The sequence below is a fragment of the Mya arenaria genome, chromosome 12 (genome assembly GCF_026914265.1).
Source record: "Mya arenaria isolate MELC-2E11 chromosome 12, ASM2691426v1".
Lineage (NCBI taxonomy): Eukaryota > Metazoa > Mollusca > Bivalvia > Myida > Myidae > Mya > Mya arenaria.
In genome coordinates this window covers 57,669,005-57,678,806 of record NC_069133.1, presented here as the reverse complement: position 1 = coordinate 57,678,806, position 9,802 = coordinate 57,669,005, and positions in this window count along the sequence as shown.

The following is a 9,802-nucleotide window of genomic DNA, read 5'->3' as shown; positions in this document are numbered from 1 at the left end:
TTTGTTTACCTTGTAATTTGTTATCTGTTATTTAAATGACTCAGACAAAAATGGGAACGTCAGTGCTAGTTCTTTTACTATTAACATCCCATGAAGTTTCTATTGGTGTAGCAGCAAGGAGGTGTTACATTAATTATGCATCATTTAAACCAAATTATACATTCATATGCACATCATACAGGCGTGTAGCCGCCTATACGTGAATACGCGGCTGAATCCACATGATTCTGACAAAAAAATCAACCAAAGTTGCAGTATGCGAACTTGACTACATGAATCTAAAACTGGTTATTTTCCAGTACTAAATAATGCACTAGATTGCACCATGGTTTTCAAAATTTTCTGAGGGGGCACGCCCCTGAACCCCCCAGCACATGAATTCACATGAATAGAGGGGTAGCTACGCCCCTGACATAACTGAAACCACAGTGTGGCTAAACAACACTTGTATGTTTATCATACGCAGTGATCTCCCATGGAAATGCAATCGTCAAAGAATCTGAAGGGGCTGTTTATATGGACTAGATTTGAAATGCACCAAGTGTTTAAAAAAGTTGATTTCAGTCACGAAGAGAATCAACCATACCCCACACTTGTTGGAGTAAGATGAAATGTCCACTTTCCGCGAGAAAGAAAGTACATTGAAAATGGTCATTTGATTCAATTGACTTTATCTTTTTATAAATATGTTGCAATACATAAAATACGTTATTTGTTATAATTGTTTACCCATGTTGAATTTTATTTGGCAAATTTATAAGAGATTTAAATATTAAGAAACTCAGCCGCTAAAGAGCATATGATTATGACATACTTTTTTTAAATCTTTCGAACATGAGTTTTTGAGTGAATATAAGCGAAGCGTTAAGTGTTTTGAAAATGCATCTTTTACTTGAATTTTATAGATTGTTATTACGAAATAAAGTATGGCGAATCAAACGAAGTGTTAAAGCCAAGCTATTGATGGCTGAAACCCTTCAATAAATGTTGATATGTGCTAAAATATAGTCTTTGAAGTCCAAAATTTTGACATGCGTTACTAACCCGATTCAACAAAAGGCTGTTGCACAATCAGTTGATTGACATAATCACCTGATAAACCAATAACTTCCATTAAAGTTAAAATATTCAACACCTTAGTATGAGTCCCTGTGGGCGAGTGGATAAGCGATCCGTTTTTTATTCTATGTGTTATCTGCACCCCCATGTGCTTGCTCCCAACTTGAACAAGATTAATTTTTAATACTTTAATCGGTTTTTTAAAAATGCAATTGAAGTATAAAAGAAAATCAACCTGGTTACTATTATTTCTGCAATTTCAGTACCAAGGAGTAAAATAAATATACATGTAAGTGTTTTTAGATGCATTACGAGGAAAAATATGTTTGGTGCCAAAACATGAGAGAGTCTCTTTAAACGGAAAAGTTTTGGCAGTTACTCAGTCAGTCAGATGATGATAAATATAATGCATAGCATCATCGCTCTGGAGTACGAGAACGTTGTATACAGAGTATGTTTTTACTGAACATGCGTCTGTTTATTTTGATGCCATAAAAGGTTTAAACTGTTTAAAGGAACTATAACATTATGAAACAACAAATCTGATTACAGATATCAGTGGCAGATCCAGGAATTGACTTAAGAAGGGGTACGTGAAACTCATGGGCTTAATCTTTCCACATCCGCCCCTCCCTCAGAACAGAAATTGAATGGCTTAAAATGTTGGGCCGGGGTGGGGGTTAGACTCCCCTAATTTATAGTCCGAAATAGTGCATTTTTATCTTAATATTGTATTTTTTCCCGATATTGACTGAGAACGTATTATAAACGGACGATTCAAAGGGGTGGGGGACGGCGCGCGCGCTGGGACCGACCCCCCCCCCCCTGAATCTGCAATTGAGTACATGCATTAAAACCGTCTCCGTAGCCTATTGGTTAAGGCGTTCTATACCCTTCATTCAATTGACTTAATACTTCACACAATTGTTCAGGACCATCAGCCAATGAGGTTACATAACTCCATAATACAAGTTATGGCCCCTGATTGACTTAGGTTAAAGTTTTAGGCAAGTAAAATTTAAGGGGAAGTTGGAATTTAATAAAAAAAACTTCCATGGGTCACAATGAACCCAATGCACAATGTTCTTCAATCATGAGCTAACTGTTCAAGCGTTAACAGACACATTCCTGTGCAGACAAAACTTTTATTGTTTTTACAAGCACAGAACTTGTATTTAGAATTTACAGTTTCTATATAATTCAACTGAAAGTTCTATTTAACCATAATATATCAAATATTAAGTCACCATTCACTAGCGGATTGAGAATGGGGCGCAATCGGCGTGCGCTGCCTTTAAAATCGTCCAAGTTTTCTTTTTGTGTCAATATATGAGAAGAAAATAAATACGCACATAATGCATCATTTCCGACTACCAATTGTTAAAAATTTCTTGATTGAGTAACCCTCAATCCTCCTGCAAACGCCCCTTAGTAACGCCCCCTTCTAACGACAATTCCTGGATCCGCCCCTGGCCATTATATTTTTTGTTGATCAAACGGTACACATACCAAGTGACTGAAGCTGAATTTCATTTAATGAATGAGATGGTCTGTAAAAGATTTCTGATGAATATCCTATGAAATTTGCAGTCCTCCCGTTTCGACCGGTCAATGTTTGTGGATTTATTACACACAATTATATAAAAATACTATTACAAAGTTGTCTCTTAAGGTTACGGGAGCCTTCACTGTCAAAAGTAAGATATATATAATTTGTCCCCCTAATGCCATAAAATATGGATGGTCCCCTTAATGCCTCAAAAATAATATTATATATACACTGGTCTCCATAAACCCTTCGACATATATACCGGTCCCCTTAAAACCTGCAACATACTTACAAATTATTAAGGAGACCGCAAATTACGTATATTTTTTGTTAATTAATTTAAGAAGCCTAAATCTTGTACACATAATAAATGATCATTTCAATACTAAATTATCAACAAAAAAGCAAAATAAAGTATAAAACAAAAAATATACAAATTGTCTCCTTAATGCCGTAAAATACATACGGTCTCCTTAATGCCCTAAGTAGATATATATATATATATATATATATATCATCATAAGTCGAATGATGATAAACATACATTTGAGCATTCTAATAAGTAATGTAGATAAGTAGGGATGATATGAATTGATATATAACATATTACACCAAGAGAGCACAGTGTTGTCAGAAATACGTTAAATATTAGATAAAACATGTAACCCCCTTCTCCCGAATGACAGCCAATTAGTCATTATGAAGTAAATATCTGATGGAAAATTTTAGGAGATATGTCAAAAATATTCCTAAGACGTAAGGTCGATATGTAGGTGTTATCACATTCTTTGAGTTTATAAATGTTTTCCTTTGCCTTTGGCTTCATTATAGCTTAATTTGAGTAGTCGCCAGGAATGATCGAATATTTCAGTAATCTGAAACAAAGTTTTTATGTGCCTTTATTTATTCAATATGACATGCATATTAAGATTTTGTAGCGCTTGTTTGAACATAGTGAATAATAGTAAAAATACATATCAACGTAACTTGGTGAAAACAAGGTCATAAAATATAAGGATGTTTATATAGGTAATCATTTGGAAGAAGCGATTACCTAATATATGTCGCTTTGATTTTGAATAATGTTTTCTTTATTTGTTGCCAGTTTAAGTACAATGATGCTTTTTATTATGAAACTCTAAGATCACAAAGTTTTAAACCTTTTATTTTATAAGGCAGACTGTGTGTGATGCTCATGGTTTCAAACAATGACTGCATCGTATCTTTGAAAAGTTTATGCAATAGGTGCTCTTATTTGTATTCCTCCGTCTGCAGATAGAGTTGGGATATCTTATCGTTGAAGTACTTGGGGTTTACCTATAAGTGTATTAGTATTTGTTTTATTATTAAATTTTCTCAAGTTAATGCATATTTTGATAAGATTTACCTTTTATGTTTTTTCTTTATTTAGGATTTGTGGAGTTTTGTGTTTTTCCTTGTTTCTTGTTTTTTTTTTGTTTTTTTTTTTATGTGTGTATCATTGTACTAAAACTGATGTTGATGTAAATCACTCTCGTATCCATGGTCCGTGTAGAACGATTACTAGTATCAAGTTTTAAAAGCCAAGACTACATTGTTCTTGCGAAATCTTTACTTTCAATGACAATGCATGAATAACTAGCAGCTATCCAGAGCCTTTGCGAGCAAATAAGAAATTAGTGCTTCAGGAAGTGGTAGGCTATATCATTTGTTTTATTTCCAGACAAATGGACACTCCCCTTGGAATATTTCATCTATTAATATCGTGCAAATGTCAGAAGTAACGTTCGTTTAGATATTAAGATCTTGTTATGCTAATACACTAGTGATTTTTGGAAAAAGGAAAGGACAAGGCAAAAACTTTAAGACACACACATTTATAGAATAAACCTTTATCGAATATGTCGTAATATTTCAAGACTGCACTTACACAATTATTACCGAGAGAGAATTCTACGCCCGAACACACACACACACACACACACACACACACACACATGCACTCACACACGCTCGCAGGCACGCACGCACGCACGCACGCAAGCACGCACGCACGCACGCACGCACGCACACTACTCACTACTACTTAACTTTTTTCTGTAGTTTCTCACGTAAATTTTGCAGCCGATATGTATTGCTTTAGAACCTCTGTTTCGCCCATGTCTAATGATCACCTGATTGACTTGCAGACAACCCTCTTGGTCAAGTGGGAAATGTGCCGATAGTCAACTCAAGGTTACATATTTTAACAGGATAATTTTCGAGAAACATTTACACTAACATGGTAATACTGTTCAAGTTGAATTATTCTTAAAAATGTCTCCGATGAAACGTGTTTCCGGTACTACTTTTTTGGTAGCCCAGCTGGCTTATGTTGTCTACATTGCAGAAGCGGTGTTCCTCTTTGTGTTTACGACACTGAAATTTGATACTTAATAAGCGAGACTGGCCACGGTGTAATCTGCTTCTAATTACATCGGAGACTGTTGAAAATAGAAACAATTCTATGCTTATATCAAAAACGCACTTTGGGGCGATAAATTTAACGATTGCTTAGTCAAATACTTTTGCGACCATAAGTGTTGCTGTTAAAGTAAACACTTTTTCAAATAAAACTTTTATTTTTCTGAAAGAAGCTTCCGTGACTAAAATCAATCCGGAATAGATGGATACGTCTGTTGTTTGTCTTGATTTATTACAGGTATGGGGCAATGTGTTGATGTACTTTAGCTTAACCCGAGCTATATTACATAGCTTAAACCTTACGAATATCGTTCAAATAGTCACTCAGAATTTGAGGGCAATATGAAACTATTAAAGACTGACCTGAAACTTGAGCATCAGGCTGTCAACCGCGATTAAGGCATTAAGCAATTAGGATTAAATGTAAAATTTCGATTCAGAAAACAAAAATAATAAATAATTATTTACCAACAGTAAAACTTTTTTATCTGACTTGATTGTTTTATACTGTGTGCGATACGATTGATGCTAGATCGAACAACGGAAAGAAAAGAAGGCCCAACGAGGTTTTTACTGAAAAAAATGTTCATTGTTTTAATGGAAGAGGGATCTCGATAAATCACGCCAGGTTGAATAAACGATTCAGCGGGGCTGTTAAATAACAATTTATACAAGTTCTTAATCGCTTGGTAGGACAATAATTCCTAAATATATCAAACTAGTCAAAATGTCAATACTGATTACTTGTGATTGTGTTATTTTATTTCATTTGTAAACATTTTGATACTTTAGATGTCTTTTCTTTTGTTGATGCTGATGCAGTTCTTAGAAGGTGATATAAAAATAAAATCAAAGCAATGGATATGCAGCTAAAACGAGAAAACGATCGGTTATCTGGGGACGACCGTATATCCTTTTCGAGAAAAAAAAATAGGTACTTACACTAAACAATACAATATTCTCCTCGAAAACAGGTCTATTCTAAATTAAATTCTGACAGTAATGCTAGCAATCACGACGTGTGGATGATAACGCACACAAGACGATTGCGATTAATTATAGAAGTCTTTAGAAAACAAGAAAGAAACTATGTTTGATTCCGATATCTAATTTGTCTAACTGAATACGATCTAGGCTTAAGTAGAAGTTAATGTCGAAGCCGTTTTGTAAAATTTAATTATACTTGTTGAAGGTAGTTGTTTGGTAATTTTCATAATTATTTTTGTTGTTTAACTTAGAAGTTTCAAATAGTATTTTGTTTGATTATAGCGGCATCGTTGTCTAACAGTTGGCTTCTGAAAAACCGAGTCACATATGAGCGATTTTGAAAATGATTTGTCTTGCATGGTATTCATATACCCTTAGACAATTTTCTTCTAAGAAGAGGCCGGCCTGATTTCGAAATAATTTCGCAGAAATGTTCCTTAGGTGATCAAATTTTTTAATTCCCTCACCCAATTTTAATTCGTAAAAACAAAACGGCGGCCATGGGTAGCACTTCTTATCACCTTTGGAATATATGGCAGAATAATAAACAAACATTTTTTCAGAAACTGGACCGATTTCAAAACGTTTCAACAAATATGTATATAAGGTGACCTTTGCGTCCAGTATGTTGGCTAATCAATAACTTTTGAAACCTTTATCCAGTTTTCTCCTATTTTATTGTATTTTATACATGCATGTGATAATAATTGCAAAATGGTATTCGCCTTAATCTTAAGTTTAGTGAGGACAATTCATAGTTCTCCATAATTGCAGATAATTATTCAATGTTCATTATACATGTGTAATTCATTTAAAGGTCGGGGCTTTAATTTTTAATGTTTCAGGGCACATTCAATTTAATAACCTTGAATTATCTTAACAAATTGTACAAGGTCCGTCAATATTCACCTTTTAGACATATACGCCACTTTCTTTTTTCATGTTTGATTTTTTATCATTTGTTTTGGCCACAAATGTCATTGATATTTAAACCAAAGTGGGGGAGTGTGTAAACAGGTCGATTCCTACACAACAGTTCAGTTTGTAATTGCCATTCGTACATACTTCCTACATTTATCAATTCCAATCTGAACGTACAACTGCAATTACAAACATTCATTTATTTCATATAAATATTTGAATCTAAATAAGTATATTGCTTCACAACCTTGTGAGGTAATTTCTTTCAGCCTATTTGATTAATCAATGACTTTAAATGTTTTCATAAAAGAACTTAAATTCGAAATCCGTTGATAGAATGATAACTTTTTTGTAACAAGAACGTATTCTCATTATTTTGCGTATCGTCTGCCATAGGGAAGCCAATCTATGGCAAATTGACAATATAGCCCCAATCTCTTTTTCTGTCCTATTCAATTCCAGAATAAACTAGTTTATTCCTGTTCAGTTTGAAAAATAACTATGTCAGTATTCCGTTACCGACAAGAAATGTTATCAAATGAACTCTGTCTTTAGGAGATGAATTCATCAAGCACTTTCGCGAAACATTTTATCTTCGTAAAATATCCTTATTTTCGTCGAATATTTTTAAACCCTACTATTTCTTATGAAATGTATATGAATTCATAATCCAAATCACCCTGCATATAAAGTAAAGACAATTGTTTACTAGTAGGTTGAAAATTGAGTGCTAAGCAAAACATGATTGAAATGAATTACGGCCCAAGTATTGCAATCAGATTTTCGATAATTTCAGAAAAAATATATCTCATTCCATTGTTCCCCTAAGTTATAGGTCCAATAGCTTCTTGAATACAAAATCAATGATAAAAATGACGACACATAATAAAGAGTTCCATTTGTGTATTGTCGTTTTATCGCTCCGCCAAAAGGCAAAAACACGACTTTCCTAGTCGCACGTCACTTTCCGGTAGGCAAGCCAAAAACCAATTTGGTTAAAATCACGAATACAGCCATTTCATTAAATTATGCATGTAAACGTAGTGTTTGATGGGTATATTTTTCTTCTGATGTACACATATTATATTACCGTTTTGTGCATATATACTGGAATGCGTTGAAATTCCTTGCATGTCGCATTTACGCTCCGTCGTGTAGAACGTTTTCGTGTGTTCGCCCGTTGTCAGCGTAATCATGAAATAAAAGTGATGACACTATTAAAATTCACGTACTTGGTCCTGTGTGTATAACTTACCGACTGTAACATATTGCAGTCGTATCATGAGGGTACTCCTAACAAAATTAGATCCTTAGAAACAATAAAATGGTCAATGCAACAACGACGAAAATTCCAAAATAATTTGATAACAACTCGGATTGTATAGCAAAAATATGTCAAAAAATCACATTGCCATTTTGCGATTTCCTCTCCGTTTTTATTTCCTTCAACCAGAGATTGATATTTAAATATAATAATTTTAATATCAGTTAAGAAAACTCGATTCAAATATCAACATGAGATATTTTATGCATCACATGTATTTTATTTGCAGCTAGCAACAGCTTTAAATTAATGCAATTCCTCGAATTTTATTAGCAAGGCGAAGTTATTAAGCCCAAGCTAATACAATGCAAAACATTTCAATTTGCAGACACATTTTCAAGGAATTAGTCAAGAAAAACTCGATAAAATACAAACAAAATCCTGTTGGAATTAATGTCAAGCCTGACCTCGGAAGGAAATTATTCCTCCCAAGTCATTATTTCGTAACAACTCTATGGTAGCTGATTTCTGCCGTTTCGTGTTTTTAAATGGTCGGGGCTAAGGGGGGGGGGGGGTATTGCGACAATTTGACAATGCGAATATACTTCACAAGTCGAGACAAAGGTGCACAAGTGTGCCAAGTGATGGAGTGATATAGTTCCGAATAATAAAGTTTCTTATGTGTGTATTTTCTCTTTTTGGTCTCTCCAAAGGGCCAAAACACGACTTTCGTTGTCGCATGTTCACCATCACGTAGGTAGGCAAAACACTAAATTGGTTTAAACGACGAATATAGCCATTTATTTTAATTATGCATGTACACGAGTATGTATATTGTGTATATTTGCCCTCTGATGTACAAATATTGATATGTCTATTGGAAGACGAAAATGTGGCAAAAATAACCTTCGCATGCCGTATTTACACCAAGTCGTGTAGATTGTTTTCGTGTGTTCCTCCTTTGCCAGCGTATTCACGAAATGGCAGAAATCAGCCACTTTGCAACTCAATTAACAATTTAGCAATACCTCGTTGTTTCCGCAATGAACACTGAAAGTGTGGTTTTTATTTTATTGATTTGTTATTATTTTGAACTTCAAGTGTATCAGGAAATTTTAGAAAATCAGAAGCACGAGCCTTTATTACAAACTCTTTTTAATCACATTTGATATGATATCAGTCTTAGCGACACTAATAGACAAGTCATTATCCGACTTACTTTTTTAAAAAGATCAAAACTCGATGATAAATCAATTGGCTTTGAAAGCTAAATGCCTCTATTATAGGCTCTGCGCCTGCGCAAGCTTCCTAATTACTAATTCAAGAACACAAATAAATGATTTTTTTTTGCTTGTTATCTGCTTTTTGATTTTTTTCTGTTTTCTTTTTCTTTTTTTAATTCACTTATTATCAAAACAATATCAATACAGAAATATAGTAATAGGTTTGTTCTCCATTGAATCCGACACGAATACTTTTGATAGTAAAGCAGTGTTTAAAGATTGTATTAAGCTCGTTCATGTGTATGTAATTATGCAAGTATCACAAAACATATGGTGTAAATGTGTTCTAGATATGAA